Genomic DNA, 18232 nt, shown 5'->3' with positions numbered 1-18232 from the left:
TGGGGGGAAGCCGAGAAATTTCACACGCTCATTGGATTTGGCTAGCTTTCCAACTGCACTTTTGACATAGGACCAAATGCATGGGCAACGTCATCCAATTACAACAGCTGCAGGTTTTGGGGCACTGCCGCCCAAGACAAACACTGACCAGAGAGGCAGACGAAGAAATCCGGCTCATTTGAATGGTGTGGGCTAGGAGTTAGCCCGGAAGACCGGCATTTTTTTAGTGAGGGGAGCTTTCACACACGCACAAACGATGAACGTTCTCCCAAAAAGTGCCGATTTTGCAGGGCTGGTGTGAAAGTGCCCCTGAATGCTTGTGTTCTGACAACCTCTTTTAAAGTCTGACAGATTGGAGTCAAAAGCAATCAGCCAAAACACAAGCTGCATTGAAGCACACCAGGATGTTTCCGCCCTGTTTCGACCAGGGGACCTTTCGTGTGTTAGACGAACGTGATGACCACTACACTACGGAAACCCTTGTGCGAATGGCACATGACAGCATGGACACATTGGACTTGACGTCATAAACCGTGGCTGTGGTTGCAGCTTTTGAGACCACATTGATTTGTGGACATTGAGGACATCTGGATCACAGAACACCCTATGGTTGACAATGCTGAGAAAGCTGGACGGCTGTGATGCTCCACTACTGAAAGCAGGTAGAAAAACTGCTGTTTGAGTGAAATCTGAATCCCCGTCACAGGAGCCCGCACGCACCTAAATGGAAACAACCTTGATAAATAGTCTTCTGACCATCTTTGAATGACTGCCTGCGCTTCCTTTCTTTGTGCATCTCTGACCGGCATTGCTTATTTTTCTACTCAAATGCTTTGTGCTCCACATCACGTCCTCTCGCTGTAGCTATTAGATAGTCTGCCGGGAGACTGGAAAGTCCGCTGCGAGACCGTCCTTCACAGGGGGACCAGAGTTGGCCCCAAAGACCCCCAATATTTGATCAGAGCAGCTTTCACACATGCACAAACGATGAGCGTTCTCCCAGAAAGTCCTCATTTGGTCAGCGGTCCGGGTTTCACAGGGCTGCTGTGAAAGTGCCCCCGAATGTCTGTTTTCACACATGGACAACAGTTTTCCAGGTTGCGTGAATTATGGCTGACTTGACTGTACACTTTAGTTCAGTGCTTCACTTGACTGACAACAATGACACGTGCTCCTGCCGGGTTTAAATCTGCAAAATTCTCAAGGAGAGATGATCCTTTGCTTGCTCCATCATATCAAGCATGGCATTCCATCGCCACATTCACACTACACTCAATGTGTACAAAAAGGCTGGCCATTAGGGAGCAGGAGTTTCTCAACTGACAGCCTGCTTGAAATCCCCACATATTGGACTCGAATGCGATCAGCCAAAATGCAAGCGGCATTGAAGCGCGCCTGGATGTTTCCGCCCTGTTTCGAGCAGGGGACCTTTCGTGTGTGAGACGAACGTGATGACCACTACACTACGGAAACCCTTGTGCAAAGGGCACATGACAGCACGGACACATTTGACTTGAAGCAAGCAATAGGCCGTAGCTGTGATCGCAGCTTTCGAAACAACATTGATTTGCGGACATTGAGGACATGTGGATCACATAACTTCCATGGTTGACCATGTTGACAAAGTTGGATGGCTGTGATACTTCCAAATGGCAGCAGGTAGAAAAATTCCTGTTTGAGTGAAATGTCCACCTTTGAGTAAGCCGGGGAACCAAGGCAATCCACCGTATTCTTCCCTCAGCCAAAATTCAATCATCCATCCATTGACGACAGCTGAGCCTGGCCACTTTGGCTAAAGTCTGTCATACTTTGCATCACAAAAGCAAGAGTCGGCATCCAACCGCACAAGCGTTACGTGTCCATTTCCCAAGTGAGAAGCATATTGGCCTCCCAGGCTCAACAGGTGGAAGCATCAAAGCCGTCCAACTTTCTCAACATGGCCAGCCACAGTCAAACGTCTGCTTATTGCACTTAGTAAGCATTTCTGCTGTCAAATGCCCTCTGTGTAAAGCAGAGTGGCGCAGCGGGAGCGTGCTGGGCCCATAACCCAGAGGCCGATGGATCGAAACCATCCTCTGCTACTGGTGACACACACCACTGCTTGCTCGCACTTTTCTTGGTCCCTGTTCTCAGAAAAGAACAAAAAATAGACGCCGTTCCTTCCTCCTTCTTGCAGCCAGTTGCCACTTCCAGCTTGGATGAACGTTGACATTTTGGCTCAGACAGGTAGTGTGGCCGAGCGGTCCAAGGCGCTGGATTCAGGTTCCAGTCTCTTCGGAGGCGTGGGTTCAAATCCCACCACTGCCAGCCTGGAAGCCTTTTGGGGCTTCTCTGAAACTGATCAAAGGAGTCAGACAAGCTTCTCTGTTGCATTGGAGAAATGTCAACTCTTAAGAACTCACCTGCAACTTATGTGCTTCAACAACAGAACCATGGCACAAGCCTCCTGAAATCACCTGGGTACTGAAATTTCCATGAAAAGCCGCAATTGCCAAGGGACATCGAGTCCACGTAAGCTGGCCTGAAAAGAAGGCTGATCGGAGGGGAGTCCCCACGTCAGAACAATTCCCTAAAAGGACACACCGTGGTCAGTCCACTCTGTTGTTACGGCACAACATTTCTCAAATCCCATTGGTGAAAAACAACTGAGTTGTAACATGTCCTCTTCATTAGGGCTGTCAATGACACTCTCAGAGACTTTGCATCGCAAAGAAATCAGGTCTCGACCACACACCCACCAAGTTGAAATTCCACTGGTGAGAAATATTTTGGTTCACCAGACTCATCATTTTGAAGTTTTGCAGTCCTCCAAGTCCGGAATGATACTTGTACATGAAAGAAAACACAAAACAAAACAAAACAAAGAAAAAAACAATGCAGCCTGGAGTATCTCGTTGCTTTCCCGTCAGGATAGTCCATGACTTGATATCCTCTGGTGGGGGGAAGCCGAGAAATTTCACACGCTCATTGGATTTGGCTAGCTTTCCAACTGCACTTTTGACATAGGACCAAATGCATGGGCAACGTCATCCAATTACAACAGCTGCAGGTTTTGGGGCACTGCCGCCCAAGACAAACACTGACCAGAGAGGCAGACGAAGAAATCCGGCTCATTTGAATGGTGTGGGCTAGGAGTTAGCCCGGAAGACCGGCATTTTTTTAGTGAGGGGAGCTTTCACACACGCACAAACGATGAACGTTCTCCCAAAAAGTGCCGATTTTGCAGGGCTGGTGTGAAAGTGCCCCTGAATGCTTGTGTTCTGACAACCTCTTTTAAAGTCTGACAGATTGGAGTCAAAAGCAATCAGCCAAAACACAAGCTGCATTGAAGCACACCAGGATGTTTCCGCCCTGTTTCGACCAGGGGACCTTTCGTGTGTTAGACGAACTTTATGACCACTACACTACGGAAACCCTTGTGCGAATAGCACATGACAGCATGGACACATTGGACTTGACGTCATAAACCGTGGCTGTGGTTGCAGCTTTTGAGACCACATTGATTTGTGGACATTGAGGACATCTGGATCACAGAACACCCTATGGTTGACAATGCTGAGAAAGCTGGACGGCTGTGATGCTCCACTACTGAAAGCAGGTAGAAAAACTGCTGTTTGAGTGAAATCTGAATCCCCGTCACAGGAGCCCGCACGCACCTAAATGGAAACAACCTTGATAAATAGTCTTCTGACCATCTTTGAATGACTGCCTGCGCTTCCTTTCTTTGTGCATCTCTGACCGGCATTGCTTATTTTTCTACTCAAATGCTTTGTGCTCCACATCACGTCCTCTCGCTGTAGCTATTGGATAGTCTGCCGGGAGACTGGAAAGTCCGCTGCGAGACCGTCCTTCACAGGGGGACCAGAGTTGGCCCCAAAGACCCCCAATATTTGATCAGAGCAGCTTTCACACATGCACAAACGATGAGCGTTCTCCCAGAAAGTCCTCATTTGGTCAGCGGTCCGGGTTTCACAGGGCTGCTGTGAAAGTGCCCCCGAATGTCTGTTTTCACACATGGACAACAGTTTTCCAGGTTGCGTGAATTATGGCTGACTTGACTGTACACTTTAGTTCAGTGCTTCACTTGACTGACAACAATGACACGTGCTCCTGCCGGGTTTAAATCTGCAAAATTCTCAAGGAGAGATGATCCTTTGCTTGCTCCATCATATCAAGCATGGCATTCCATCGCCACATTCACACTACACTCAATGTGTACAAAAAGGCTGGCCATTAGGGAGCAGGAGTTTCTCAACTGACAGCCTGCTTGAAATCCCCACATATTGGACTCGAATGCGATCAGCCAAAATGCAAGCGGCATTGAAGCGCGCCGGGATGTTTCCGCCCTGTTTCGAGCAGGGGACCTTTCGTGTGTGAGACGAACGTGATGACCACTACACTACGGAAACCCTTGTGCAAAGGGCACATGACAGCACGGACACATTTGACTTGAAGCAAGCAATAGGCCGTAGCTGTGATCGCAGCTTTCGAAACAACATTGATTTGCGGACATTGAGGACATGTGGATCACATAACTTCCATGGTTGACCATGTTGACAAAGTTGGATGGCTGTGATACTTCCAAATGGCAGCAGGTAGAAAAGTTCCTGTTTGAGTGAAATGTCCACCTTTGAGTAAGCCGGGGAACCAAGGCAATCCACCGTATTCTTCCCTCCGCCAAAATTCAATCATCAATCCATTGACGACAGCTGAGCCTGGCCACTTTGGCTAAAGTCTGTCATACTTTGCATCACAAAAGCAAGAGTCGGCATCCAACCGCACAAGCGTTACGTGTCCATTTCCCAAGTGAGAAGCATATTGGCCTCCCAGGCTCAACAGGTGGAAGCATCAAAGCCGTCCAACTTTCTCAACATGGCCAGCCACAGTCAAACGTCTGCTTATTGCACTTAGTAAGCATTTCTGCTGTCAAATGCCCTCTGTGTAAAGCAGAGTGGCGCAGCGGGAGCGTGCTGGGCCCATAACCCAGAGGCCGATGGATCGAAACCATCCTCTGCTACTGGTGACACACACCACTGCTTGCTCGCACTTTTCTTGGTCCCTGTTCTCAGAAAAGAACAAAAACAAAAAAAAAGACGTCATTCCTTCCTCCTTCTTGCAGCCAGTTGCCACTTCCAGCTTGGATGAACGTTGACATTTTGGCTCAGACAGGTAGTGTGGCCGAGCGGTCCAAGGCGCTGGATTCAGGTTCCAGTCTCTTCGGAGGCGTGGGTTCAAATCCCACCACTGCCAGCCTGGAAGCCTTTTGGGGCTTCTCTGAAACTGATCAAAGGAGTCAGACAAGCTTCTCTGTTGCATTGGAGAAATGTCAACTCTTAAGAACTCACCTGCAACTTATGTGCTTCAACAACAGAACCATGGCACAAGCCTCCTGAAATCACCTGGGTACTGAAATTTCCATGAAAAGCCGCAATTGCCAAGGGACATCGAGTCCACGTAAGCTGGCCTGAAAAGAAGGCTGATCGGAGGGGAGTCCCCACGTCAGAACAATTCCCCAAAAGGACACACCGTGGTCAGTCCACTCTGTTGTTACGGCACAACATTTCTCAAATCCCATTGGTGAAAAACAACTGAGTTGTAACATGTCCTCTTCATAAGGGCTGTCAATGACACTCTCAGAGACTTTGCATCGCAAAGAAATCAGGTCTCGACCACACACCCACCAAGTTGAAATTCCACTGGTGAGAAATATTTTGGTTCACCAGACTCATCATTTTGAAGTTTTGCAGTCCTCCAAGTCCGGAATGATACTTGTACATGAAAGAAAACACAAAACAAAACAAAACAAAACAAAGAAAAAAACAATGCAGCCTGGAGTATCTCGTTGCTTTCCCGTCAGGATAGTCCATGACTTGATATCCTCTGGTGGGGGGAAGCCGAGAAATTTCACACGCTCATTGGATTTGGCTAGCTTTCCAACTGCACTTTTGACATAGGACCAAATGCATGGGCAACGTCATCCAATTACAACAGCTGCAGGTTTTGGGGCACTGCCGCCCAAGACAAACACTGACCAGAGAGGCAGACGAAGAAATCCGGCTCATTTGAATGGTGTGGGCTAGGAGTTAGCCCGGAAGACCGGCATTTTTTTAGTGAGGGGAGCTTTCACACACACACAAACGATGAACGTTCTCCCAAAAAGTGCCGATTTTGCAGGGCTGGTTTGAAAGAGCCCCTGAATGCTTGTGTTCTGACAACCTCTTTTAAAGTCTGACAGATTGGAGTCAAAAGCAATCAGCCAAAACACAAGCTGCATTGAAGCACACCAGGATGTTTCCGCCCTGTTTCGACCAGGGGACCTTTCGTGTGTTAGACGAACTTTATGACCACTACACTACGGAAACCCTTGTGCGAATGGCACATGACAGCATGGACACATTGGACTTGACGTCATAAACCGTGGCTGTGGTTGCAGCTTTTGAGACCACATTGATTTGTGGACATTGAGGACATCTGGATCACAGAACACCCTATGGTTGACAATGCTGAGAAAGCTGGACGGCTGTGATGCTCCACTACTGAAAGCAGGTAGAAAAACTGCTGTTTGAGTGAAATCTGAATCCCCGTCACAGGAGCCCGCACGCACCTAAATGGAAACAACCTTGATAAATAGTCTTCTGACCATCTTTGAATGACTGCCTGCGCTTCCTTTCTTTGTGCATCTCTGACCGGCATTGCTTATTTTTCTACTCAAATGCTTTGTGCTCCACATCACGTCCTCTCGCTGTAGCTATTAGATAGTCTGCCGGGAGACTGGAAAGTCCGCTGCGAGACCGTCCTTCACAGGGGGACCAGAGTTGGCCCCAAAGACCCCCAATATTTGATCAGAGCAGCTTTCACACATGCACAAACGATGAGCGTTCTCCCAGAAAGTCCTCATTTGGTCAGCGGTCCGGGTTTCACAGGGCTGCTGTGAAAGTGCCCCCGAATGTCTGTTTTCACACATGGACAACAGTTTTCCAGGTTGCGTGAATTATGGCTGACTTGACTGTACACTTTAGTTCAGTGCTTCACTTGACTGACAACAATGACACGTGCTCCTGCCGGGTTTAAATCTGCAAAATTCTCAAGGAGAGATGATCCTTTGCTTGCTCCATCATATCAAGCATGGCATTCCATCGCCACATTCACACTACACTCAATGTGTACAAAAAGGCTGGCCATTAGGGAGCAGGAGTTTCTCAACTGACAGCCTGCTTGAAATCCCCACATATTGGACTCGAATGCGATCAGCCAAAATGCAAGCGGCATTGAAGCGCGCCGGGATGTTTCCGCCCTGTTTCGAGCAGGGGACCTTTCGTGTGTGAGACGAACGTGATGACCACTACACTACGGAAACCCTTGTGCAAACGGCACATGACAGCACGGACACATTTGACTTGAAGCAAGCAATAGGCCGTAGCTGTGATCGCAGCTTTCGAAACAACATTGATTTGCGGACATTGAGGACATGTGGATCACATAACTTCCATGGTTGACCATGTTGACAAAGTTGGATGGCTGTGATACTTCCAAATGGCAGCAGGTAGAAAAGTTCCTGTTTGAGTGAAATGTCCACCTTTGAGTAAGCCGGGGAACCAAGGCAATCCACCGTATTCTTCCCTCAGCCAAAATTCAATCATCCATCCATTGACGACAGCTGAGCCTGGCCACTTTGGCTAAAGTCTGTCATACTTTGCATCACAAAAGCAAGAGTCGGCATCCAACCGCACAAGCGTTACGTGTCCATTTCCCAAGTGAGAAGCATATTGGCCTCCCAGGCTCAACAGGTGGAAGCATCAAAGCCGTCCAACTTTCTCAACATGGCCAGCCACAGTCAAACGTCTGCTTATTGCACTTAGTAAGCATTTCTGCTGTCAAATGCCCTCTGTGTAAAGCAGAGTGGCGCAGCGGGAGCGTGCTGGGCCCATAACCCAGAGGCCGATGGATTGAAACCATCCTCTGCTACTGGTGACACACACCACTGCTTGCTCGCACTTTTCTTGGTCCCTGTTCTCAGAAAAGAACAAAAACAAAAAAAAAGACGTCATTCCTTCCTCCTTCTTGCAGCCAGTTGCCACTTCCAGCTTGGATGAACGTTGACATTTTGGCTCAGACAGGTAGTGTGGCCGAGCGGTCCAAGGCGCTGGATTCAGGTTCCAGTCTCTTCGGAGGCGTGGGTTCAAATCCCACCACTGCCAGCCTGGAAGACTTTTGGGGCTTCTCTGAAACTGATCAAAGGAGTCAGACAAGCTTCTCTGTTGCATTGGAGAAATGTCAACTCTTAAGAACTCACCTGCAACTTATGTGCTTCAACAACAGAACCATGGCACAAGCCTCCTGAAATCACCTGGGTACTGAAATTTCCATGAAAAGCCGCAATTGCCAAGGGACATCGAGTCCACGTAAGCTGGCCTGAAAAGAAGGCTGATCGGAGGGGAGTCCCCACGTCAGAACAATTCCCCAAAAGGACACACCGTGGTCAGTCCACTCTGTTGTTACGGCACAACATTTCTCAAATCCCATTGGTGAAAAACAACTGAGTTGTAACATGTCCTCTTCATAAGGGCTGTCAATGACACTCTCAGAGACTTTGCATCGCAAAGAAATCAGGTCTCGACCACACACCCACCAAGTTGAAATTCCACTGGTGAGAAATATTTTGGTTCACCAGACTCATCATTTTGAAGTTTTGCAGTCCTCCAAGTCCGGAATGATACTTGTACATGAAAGAAAACACAAAACAAAACAAAACAAAACAAAGAAAAAAACAATGCAGCCTGGAGTATCTCGTTGCTTTCCCGTCAGGATAGTCCATGACTTGATATCCTCTGGTGGGGGGAAGCCGAGAAATTTCACACGCTCATTGGATTTGGCTAGCTTTCCAACTGCACTTTTGACATAGGACCAAATGCATGGGCAACGTCATCCAATTACAACAGCTGCAGGTTTTGGGGCACTGCCGCCCAAGACAAACACTGACCAGAGAGGCAGACGAAGAAATCCGGCTCATTTGAATGGTGTGGGCTAGGAGTTAGCCCGGAAGACCGGCATTTTTTTAGTGAGGGGAGCTTTCACACACACACAAACGATGAACGTTCTCCCAAAAAGTGCCGATTTTGCAGGGCTGGTTTGAAAGTGCCCCTGAATGCTTGTGTTCTGACAACCTCTTTTAAAGTCTGACAGATTGGAGTCAAAAGCAATCGGCCAAAACACAAGCTGCATTGAAGCACACCAGGATGTTTCCGCCCTGTTTCGACCAGGGGACCTTTCGTGTGTTAGACGAACGTGATGACCACTACACTACGGAAACCCTTGTGCGAATGGCACATGACAGCATGGACACATTGGACTTGACGTCATAAACCGTGGCTGTGGTTGCAGCTTTTGAGACCACATTGATTTGTGGACATTGAGGACATCTGGATCACAGAACACCCTATGGTTGACAATGCTGAGAAAGCTGGACGGCTGTGATGCTCCACTACTGAAAGCAGGTAGAAAAACTGCTGTTTGAGTGAAATCTGAATCCCCGTCACAGGAGCCCGCACGCACCTAAATGGAAACAACCTTGATAAATAGTCTTCTGACCATCTTTGAATGACTGCCTGCGCTTCCTTTCTTTGTGCATCTCTGACCGGCATTGCTTATTTTTCTACTCAAATGCTTTGTGCTCCACATCACGTCCTCTCGCTGTAGCTATTGGATAGTCTGCCGGGAGACTGGAAAGTCCGCTGCGAGACCGTCCTTCACAGGGGGACCAGAGTTGGCCCCAAAGACCCCCAATATTTGATCAGAGCAGCTTTCACACATGCACAAACGATGAGCGTTCTCCCAGAAAGTCCTCATTTGGTCAGCGGTCCGGGTTTCACAGGGCTGCTGTGAAAGTGCCCCCGAATGTCTGTTTTCACACATGGACAACAGTTTTCCAGGTTGCGTGAATTATGGCTGACTTGACTGTACACTTTAGTTCAGTGCTTCACTTGACTGACAACAATGACACGTGCTCCTGCCGGGTTTAAATCTGCAAAATTCTCAAGGAGAGATGATCCTTTGCTTGCTCCATCATATCAAGCATGGCATTCCATCGCCACATTCACACTACACTCAATGTGTACAAAAAGGCTGGCCATTAGGGAGCAGGAGTTTCTCAACTGACAGCCTGCTTGAAATCCCCACATATTGGACTCGAATGCGATCAGCCAAAATGCAAGCGGCATTGAAGCGCGCCTGGATGTTTCCGCCCTGTTTCGAGCAGGGGACCTTTCGTGTGTGAGACGAACGTGATGACCACTACACTACGGAAACCCTTGTGCAAAGGGCACATGACAGCACGGACACATTTGACTTGAAGCAAGCAATAGGCCGTAGCTGTGATCGCAGCTTTTGAAACAACATTGATTTGCGGACATTGAGGACATGTGGATCACATAACTTCCATGGTTGACCATGTTGACAAAGTTGGATGGCTGTGATACTTCCAAATGGCAGCAGGTAGAAAAATTCCTGTTTGAGTGAAATGTCCACCTTTGAGTAAGCCGGGGAACCAAGGCAATCCACCGTATTCTTCCCTCAGCCAAAATTCAATCATCCATCCATTGACGACAGCTGAGCCTGGCCACTTTGGCTAAAGTCTGTCATACTTTGCATCACAAAAGCAAGAGTCGGCATCCAACCGCACAAGCGTTACGTGTCCATTTCCCAAGTGAGAAGCATATTGGCCTCCCAGGCTCAACAGGTGGAAGCATCAAAGCCGTCCAACTTTCTCAACATGGCCAGCCACAGTCAAACGTCTGCTTATTGCACTTAGTAAGCATTTCTGCTGTCAAATGCCCTCTGTGTAAAGCAGAGTGGCGCAGCGGGAGCGTGCTGGGCCCATAACCCAGAGGCCGATGGATCAAAACCATCCTCTGCTACTGGTGACACACACCACTGCTTGCTCGCACTTTTCTTGGTCCCTGTTCTCAGAAAAGAACAAAAACAAAAAAAAGACGTCGTTCCTTCCTCCTTCTTGCAGCCAGTTGCCACTTCCAGCTTGGATGAACGTTGACATTTTGGCTCAGACAGGTAGTGTGGCCGAGCGGTCCAAGGCGCTGGATTCAGGTTCCAGTCTCTTCGGAGGCGTGGGTTCAAATCCCACCACTGCCAGCCTGGAAGCCTTTTGGGGCTTCTCTGAAACTGATCAAAGGAGTCAGACAAGCCTCTCTGTTGCATTGGAGAAATGTCAACTCTTAAGAACTCACCTGCAACTTATGTGCTTCAACAACAGAACCATGGCACAAGCCTCCTGAAATCACCTGGGTACTGAAATTTCCATGAAAAGCCGCAATTGCCAAGGGACATCGAGTCCACGTAAGCTGGCCTGAAAAGAAGGCTGATCGGAGGGGAGTCCCCACGTCAGAACAATTCCCCAAAAGGACACACCGTGGTCAGTCCACTCTGTTGTTACGGCACAACATTTCTCAAATCCCATTGGTGAAAAACAACTGAGTTGTAACATGTCCTCTTCATTAGGGCTGTCAATGACACTCTCAGAGACTTTGCATCGCAAAGAAATCAGGTCTCGACCACACACCCACCAAGTTGAAATTCCACTGGTGAGAAATATTTTGGTTCACCAGACTCATCATTTTGAAGTTTTGCAGTCCTCCAAGTCCGGAATGATACTTGTACATGAAAGAAAACACAAAACAAAACAAAACAAAACAAAGAAAAAAACAATGCAGCCTGGAGTATCTCGTTGCTTTCCCGTCAGGATAGTCCATGACTTGATATCCTCTGGTGGGGGGAAGCCGAGAAATTTCACACGCTCATTGGATTTGGCTAGCTTTCCAACTGCACTTTTGACAGAGGACCAAATGCATGGGCAACGTCATCCAATTACAACAGCTGCAGGTTTTGGGGCACTGCCGCCCAAGACAAACACTGACCAGAGAGGCAGACGAAGAAATCCGGCTCATTTGAATGGTGTGGGCTAGGAGTTAGCCCGGAAGACCGGCATTTTTTTAGTGAGGGGAGCTTTCACACACGCACAAACGATGAACGTTCTCCCAAAAAGTGCCGATTTTGCAGGGCTGGTGTGAAAGTGCCCCTGAGTGCTTGTGTTCTGACAACCTCTTTTAAAGTCTGACAGATTGGAGTCAAAAGCAATCAGCCAAAACACAAGCTGCATTGAAGCACACCAGGATGTTTCCGCCCTGTTTCGACCAGGGGACCTTTCGTGTGTTAGACGAACGTGATGACCACTACACTACGGAAACTCTTCTGCAAAGGGCACATGACAGCATGGACACATTTGACTTGAAGCAAGCAATAAGCCATAGCTGTGATCACAGCTTTCGAAACCACATTGATTTGTGGACATTGAGGACATCTGGATCACAGTACTAAAATTTCCATGAAAAGCCATATACGTAGACAACCCATTTACGCTGTAGTGTGCCGCATTGAAGTGATCATAAATCAATCAGTTTTCAACTTCTGATTGAGTTTATTATCAACATGAATGGAGGACACACAGACATAAACAGAATGAAATGAAGTCATAAACTCTTCAGACTGATAGATTATTTTATTGAGAGAATTGGTTTAAGGATGTATACTGTACTTGATTGTCATTGACATTATGGTTGTATGATTCTAATCAGCATTATTGTGATATTGTACTATTATAGCTAATATTATCACATGTTATTATCACAATTACTATAATTAATAGTTTTATTATATTTAAATTATACTCGATCAGAAGTTGAAAACTGATCGATTTATGATTACTTCTCTGCTACACACAGCAGCGTGATGACATCTGCTCACCCTCTAGCAGACTCATGTGACAACAATGCTTATTTTCATTGGTTGTTGCGCTATTTCAGCTCGCCCTTCCATTTTTTGATTGACAGGTATGTGACAGGCCTGTGCTTGATTCCATAGCAGCAGCGCATCAGACAAATTTCCCGGTGAAGTCGGGGGGGCGACTTGGCTTGAGGCCGATTTGACTGGTTACCGTCATTGACACTCTCAGAGACTTTGCATCACAAAGAAAACAGGTCTCGACCATGCACTCATGAAGTTGAAATTCCACTGGTGAGAAATATATTGGCTTCCCAGACTCATCATTTTGAAGTTTTGCAGTCCTCCAAGTCAGAAATGACGCATCTGCATGAAACAAAACAAAACAAACCAAAACAATGCATCCTGTAGTATGGGGCTGCTTTCACATCAGGATAGTCCAAGATTTGATTTTCTCTGGTGGGGGTGAAGCAGAGAAATTTCACACACACCTTTTATTTGGCTGGTTTTCCAACTGCACTTTTGACAGAGGACCAAATGCATGGACAACGTCATCCAATTCCAACAGCTGGGGCACTGGTGCCCGAGACAAATGCTGACCAGAGAGACAGATGAAGAAATCCGGCTCATTTAAATGGTGTGGGCCAGGAGTTAACCTGGATTACAGGCATTTTTTAGTGAAGGGAGCTTTCATTCATGCACAAATGATGAACATTGTCCCAGAAAGATGGTCAGCCAAACAACTGCTTACAAATAAAGTTATTTTTGATCAATCATATGTTATAATTGACTTAAAACCACTGGTTTCTTTGGACAATGGCAGTAAAATCATGTCTCCTGGTTGTCTCTTGTCAGTTGAGAGTGGGCTCTTACGTGAGGTTTTGGCAGTAACAAATGTCAGTAAATGGCAGTAGTTTCTTTCTCATTGTGTGAGTTGTGATATTGTTTTTTTTTCCTGATTTGATATGTTTGTCTGGTCTGCTGCTGAAGTAGTTTCAATCACTCTTCACTACATCCAGTAGACTTCAACAATCATTGACTCTTCATGAAGTGCAAAGTTTTATTAAGATTATTTATGAGGCTCGTACAAGTTTATTGTTGTGAATTTTGTACTTGGGTCGCACTTCTTTCCCCAAGTGACCTTCTCATGTCTGGGTTCATGATTAGGAATCTGAAAGCTTGAAAATGGCCATGGGATGACTCGAGTGCTGCTGTAGAGGGTCAAAAAGATAATAGGCAGAAAAACAGACACCCTTATTTAATTTTGCTTTCATGAAGTGATTTCCCATGCTCACTAATCTCATTGAACACAGTGCTATTTCACATCTTGGGGGTGCTTGGCGATGCTGATGTACAGTAGAGTGAGGCTGCAGAGGAAGAAAAAACCTCCTATGTGGAGTTAACAAGCTCAACGTGCGTGTCTTCTCTGTTCTCCACCACAGCACGTTGAGACAATCATCTACACTGCTGCCTTCTGATTATATTGTCAGAGGGGCAACACTGGGATTGTTGGAGTTGTGTACCTGAATCAGGCTGACACTTGTCTTACAACAAACTGGAATTTCCCTCTCTGGGATTAATGGAGTATTTCGTTTCCATTTTGTCTCTATTAAAGAAAAACTGAAGCAATGGCTTGATCAGTTGTCTATTTCACATCTTTTCATCCTGGTTGAACTCTTACTTCTTAATCTCTGTGTCAGATTATCTTTGGGTTATGATATCATTCATATATTTTTTTTTCCAATTGTCTCAATACATTATAGAGCTCGATATCTCCTAACGGAATAACCAAAGTCATGGCTATTTTTATGTGTAGATTTATGTTCCAGTTTGACCTATAATTAAAAATTTTCCTCAGTCAGTGGCATAATTTGAAGTGGCATAACTATAAATGTCACAGTCAGCTGTTATAAAATGGTTGAGAATACATTAAAAGAGACAACTGACACTTTGTGTTTACACATTCAGCATTTTTTAGCTTTCACTCTTCACCAATTTTCACGGCTGCTGTTTTATTTAAAACCACTGTAGCATATTTGGAATGAGTGGACACCAGACCTTTCTGTCCTCCTTCTTGGGACTGTGTATGCTGTGTCTCTATTAAACATGAGAGGCAGTTTGTATTAACGTGAAGAGCAATAACCCGCCGGTCTCCATGGACAAAACAGGAAAGACTCCTTCATTTGGGTTCTCCTTAGTTATAATCTACCTTGGGGGATTGAAAGTCACTTAGCGTTTGAATTTCTCTGCTGAGCATTTGGGGAATACACCTTTACCTCCTTTTTTTTTTTTTTTTTTTTTTTGAAAGATTGAGGCCCATGCTGTTGAAAATGTCAGATGAATAACAAATTCACAGCTGTAGGGCACAGTTAAAAAGGGAACCACACGGTATAGCTGAAGGAAAAACGAGAACATAAATGATCATAATGATCATTTCCATGTTTCTATCACGTCATCTCACTTCCATTTCAAGGAAATCTCACAGCTCCATGAGCCACAATTCATGCTGGTTCACAGAAGCAGTTTGTAATGTAATTCTCTTGGTATAGTACATGAATGGAAAACACAAGGGAGAAAGTGATATGCCACTTCTTTACAAGCTTTTGCTATTGATCACTGTCATGGAACTTGCTTTCTGCTCCCTGTTATTTTGAAGTTCTCACACTGTCGCTGGTTTCACGCTCATTGATTTCCGCTCCTGGTGTCTGATTGCCATTCTCTGCCCTCATGTGTTTCTCTTGTGCCTGAGTGTGTGATTGTCATCACCTGGTGGTTGTGGTTTATGTTGGGCATCTTCCATGTGGTGTTTCTGCCTTCGTTCATGTTATCTCTGCCCTCCTTGTATTCCAGGTTTTCGCTGTCTTTTGGTTCCTTGAGTCAATGGCTATGGCTTTGCTGGATTCTTGCTCCGCCTCTTCTTTTCCCGGTACTTTAACTCCACTCTCATCAACAACACCATATGACCCTCTGAGACCAGATTGAAGTCATTTATGACACGTTTGGATGTAACAACACTCAAGGAAGAAAAAAATTGTACAGTACAGCCAATAGGCTATACTGTACATAAGAGACATTTTAAAAAGCAAGTTAATGTGGAAACATACCCTTGATTTTTATTAAAAAATGTGGCTTGTTGATATTTGGTGAAAAAAAGTTTAATATTTCATGATGTACCAGAGAAACATTTGGAGGACATGTTATACTCTCATTGCATTGGCCTGTCTCGGTTCAGTTTAGACTGGGTTTTTGATCTACAGTCTAATAACTGGAAGCCACTCTACTTCTGCAATATATGTGGGGAAAACCCTTGGAAAAGGTTTTGTAATCATTGAACATAGAGATGTTTGGTCACTTTGACCCAGAATGAGAGTTTCAAACCAGGAAAACTTCAGTTATCCTGAGTGACGATGAGGGTAGGACTGTGTCCTGAAGCAGCTTTGCTGCTAGTGGAATTGATCAACTGTCCAATGTGGATGGGATAAAGTAGACAGAGACCTCCATCAGCGGTTGTCTGTCTCTCCCTGTTATCTCTTTAATGGACTAGTGAACAATAATGTGCGTCCCCCATTCTGTACACTGTCAGTAGGCATCCACTCCAGGTACCAATGACTTTCTACATCACTGGTTCTCTAACCCTTTGGCTTTAGGACTGATGAACCAGACTAATATTTACCATTCTCGAAAGGTCTTCCAAAAGTCTCAAAACTATCAATATCATTGGTGCAAGAACACCATCAAGTTACAGGTCAAAACACAATTTTCATATTTGCTGGAGTTTGCGTGTTGTTGACTTTTCATGCAACATAGCTTTAAAGCATGAGAAAACAAGTCAAATAGTGGGCAAATAAAAACAGATGGCTACACAGATCTTACATGATCACTGAGTTATTGAACTCCCCTGGTTACAACCTACACACACAGTAAGATCTCTGATGAAGATGAGCTCCAATGGCATTACAGTTGTTGAGCCTGAGGGCATGTGAACGTTATAGACCTCTGCACATCCACTATATACATCCCATTTAATATGTAGTGAGTTTACTACATATGAGTAAGAGTGTAGAGAACCTGGACATCATATTTAAATTCAGCTCAAGCAGATTCCTCAGCTTTAAAGTTTGACACAATCCTTCATTGTTCGGTGAATATATTCTGCCTTCTTATTTTAAAGAAGGTGCAAGGTTGATTTCAAGCCTTTGGGCTATATCTCCTCACTGCTGTATTGTGTGACCAGTAAGTGCTGAATAAGATAAGCACGGCTTATATAAACGCACATGATACGAATAAAATGAGAGCATTTAATGTCAGTTAATGTGTTTCCTCCCAACACTGGTGCAATGTCCCAGACTTAGAGACAGTTTCCCTTCTTTCACTGACTTTGACAGTAGTTGTCAGCAGTATTTACCCATATTAGAGATACAAGGTAAATGCATTTCAAAATATCTGTAATGCCTGAAGTTGTGCAGTGCTCCCCCGAAGTGGCGGCTGGAATTTGCCTGCATCTGTATTTTGTTGGACATGTCTTAATAAGCAGAAATCTCCATCCCAGGAGCGCGCCCAGCAGGAGAGTGCTTACCCCAGCACTCGCATTAGTGTGCCTGCAGAGAGAAAACGCACAAGGAGACATGAGGGTTTAAATGCGGGTTAGAGCACTACTTTGGGCCAATATGTAAACATGACATAGCTTTTATCAGTGGAGAAATAAAAAAAAGAAGAAGAAGAAGCATCAATGCTCAGGAGCTTTATAGTGAATTGCTGCTGATCCTGTTGAACTGTCACTATAAGAACATGAACATGTGTGAAATTTCTTGTAGGACCTCCTGAGTGCTTCCTAGAAATGTCATACAGATACTCCTAACCTTCACTCACTGAGGTTGTTTACAGGAAAATGCTTTGGGCTTGCTTCTCAATTGCGCGTGTGTGTGTATGTTAGCTTGCTGAAATACTAAGAATACTTGTCTTTCCATTGGTATTACAGTTTTGCTGTCTGCTCCATTACCTCTAATAATAAAAATTTTTAATTGATATTATTGAAGAGATGATGGATGGACAATTTAAAGGAATTCCTTTAAATAAATAAATAGTGAAACAATTGCTTTCCCCCTTTTGAAAACTTAAGAGAACAGACAAATGCAAGCAGTGTGACATAGAATAACTTTTCAAAGCATCATACCTGCAGGATCTGAATCTCGTCTCTGTCTATATCACAAATCCCCCGAAATAGTGAATAGTTTCAGTTCTCCCAGAAATTCTGGTGTCTTTTGTTTTTAATAAATCTGATATTTAAAATGTTAATTTAGATATAAACAAGCAAGATGACAGTTTATTTTATTCAGTTTATATGACAATATTTTAACTGAAAGCCCATTATGTTGTTTTTTTTTTTCCTCAGAATTGTTTTCCTGCATACAACAATGTCGCTTTACATGTAAAAAGCATAAAC

General features: G+C 45.2%; 11 non-coding genes across 11 annotated transcripts; 4 read left to right on the top strand and 7 right to left on the bottom strand.

Moving 5' to 3' along the window:
- Nucleotides 1-405: 405 nt before the first annotated feature.
- On the bottom strand, nucleotides 406-478 carry trnav-aac (transfer RNA valine (anticodon AAC)). Its single transcript has one exon. It is a non-coding gene; the product is annotated as a tRNA-Val (tRNA).
- Nucleotides 479-1400: 922 nt separating this feature from the next.
- On the bottom strand, nucleotides 1401-1473 carry trnav-cac (transfer RNA valine (anticodon CAC)). The gene has a single exon. It is a non-coding gene; the product is annotated as a tRNA-Val (tRNA).
- Nucleotides 1474-2225: 752 nt separating this feature from the next.
- Nucleotides 2226-2307, top strand: trnal-cag (transfer RNA leucine (anticodon CAG)). The gene has a single exon. It is a non-coding gene; the product is annotated as a tRNA-Leu (tRNA).
- A 2029-nt stretch (nucleotides 2308-4336) lies between these two features.
- Nucleotides 4337-4409, bottom strand: trnav-cac (transfer RNA valine (anticodon CAC)). Its single transcript has one exon. It is a non-coding gene; the product is annotated as a tRNA-Val (tRNA).
- A 759-nt stretch (nucleotides 4410-5168) lies between these two features.
- Nucleotides 5169-5250, top strand: trnal-cag (transfer RNA leucine (anticodon CAG)). Its single transcript has one exon. It is a non-coding gene; the product is annotated as a tRNA-Leu (tRNA).
- Nucleotides 5251-7284: 2034 nt separating this feature from the next.
- trnav-cac (transfer RNA valine (anticodon CAC)) lies at nucleotides 7285-7357 on the bottom strand. The gene has a single exon. It is a non-coding gene; the product is annotated as a tRNA-Val (tRNA).
- A 759-nt stretch (nucleotides 7358-8116) lies between these two features.
- Nucleotides 8117-8198, top strand: trnal-cag (transfer RNA leucine (anticodon CAG)). Its single transcript has one exon. It is a non-coding gene; the product is annotated as a tRNA-Leu (tRNA).
- Nucleotides 8199-9237: 1039 nt separating this feature from the next.
- Nucleotides 9238-9310, bottom strand: trnav-aac (transfer RNA valine (anticodon AAC)). The gene has a single exon. It is a non-coding gene; the product is annotated as a tRNA-Val (tRNA).
- A 922-nt stretch (nucleotides 9311-10232) lies between these two features.
- Nucleotides 10233-10305, bottom strand: trnav-cac (transfer RNA valine (anticodon CAC)). The gene has a single exon. It is a non-coding gene; the product is annotated as a tRNA-Val (tRNA).
- Nucleotides 10306-11063: 758 nt separating this feature from the next.
- trnal-cag (transfer RNA leucine (anticodon CAG)) lies at nucleotides 11064-11145 on the top strand. The gene has a single exon. It is a non-coding gene; the product is annotated as a tRNA-Leu (tRNA).
- Nucleotides 11146-12184: 1039 nt separating this feature from the next.
- On the bottom strand, nucleotides 12185-12257 carry trnav-aac (transfer RNA valine (anticodon AAC)). The gene has a single exon. It is a non-coding gene; the product is annotated as a tRNA-Val (tRNA).
- Between the last annotated feature and the right edge of the window lie 5975 nt (nucleotides 12258-18232).

Source organism: Salarias fasciatus, chromosome 7, assembly GCF_902148845.1.
Source record: "Salarias fasciatus chromosome 7, fSalaFa1.1, whole genome shotgun sequence".
NCBI classification, from domain to species: domain Eukaryota; kingdom Metazoa; phylum Chordata; class Actinopteri; order Blenniiformes; family Blenniidae; genus Salarias; species Salarias fasciatus.
The sequence above is the reverse complement of the archived record's forward strand: the minus strand, read 5'-3'. Positions and strand labels throughout refer to the sequence as shown.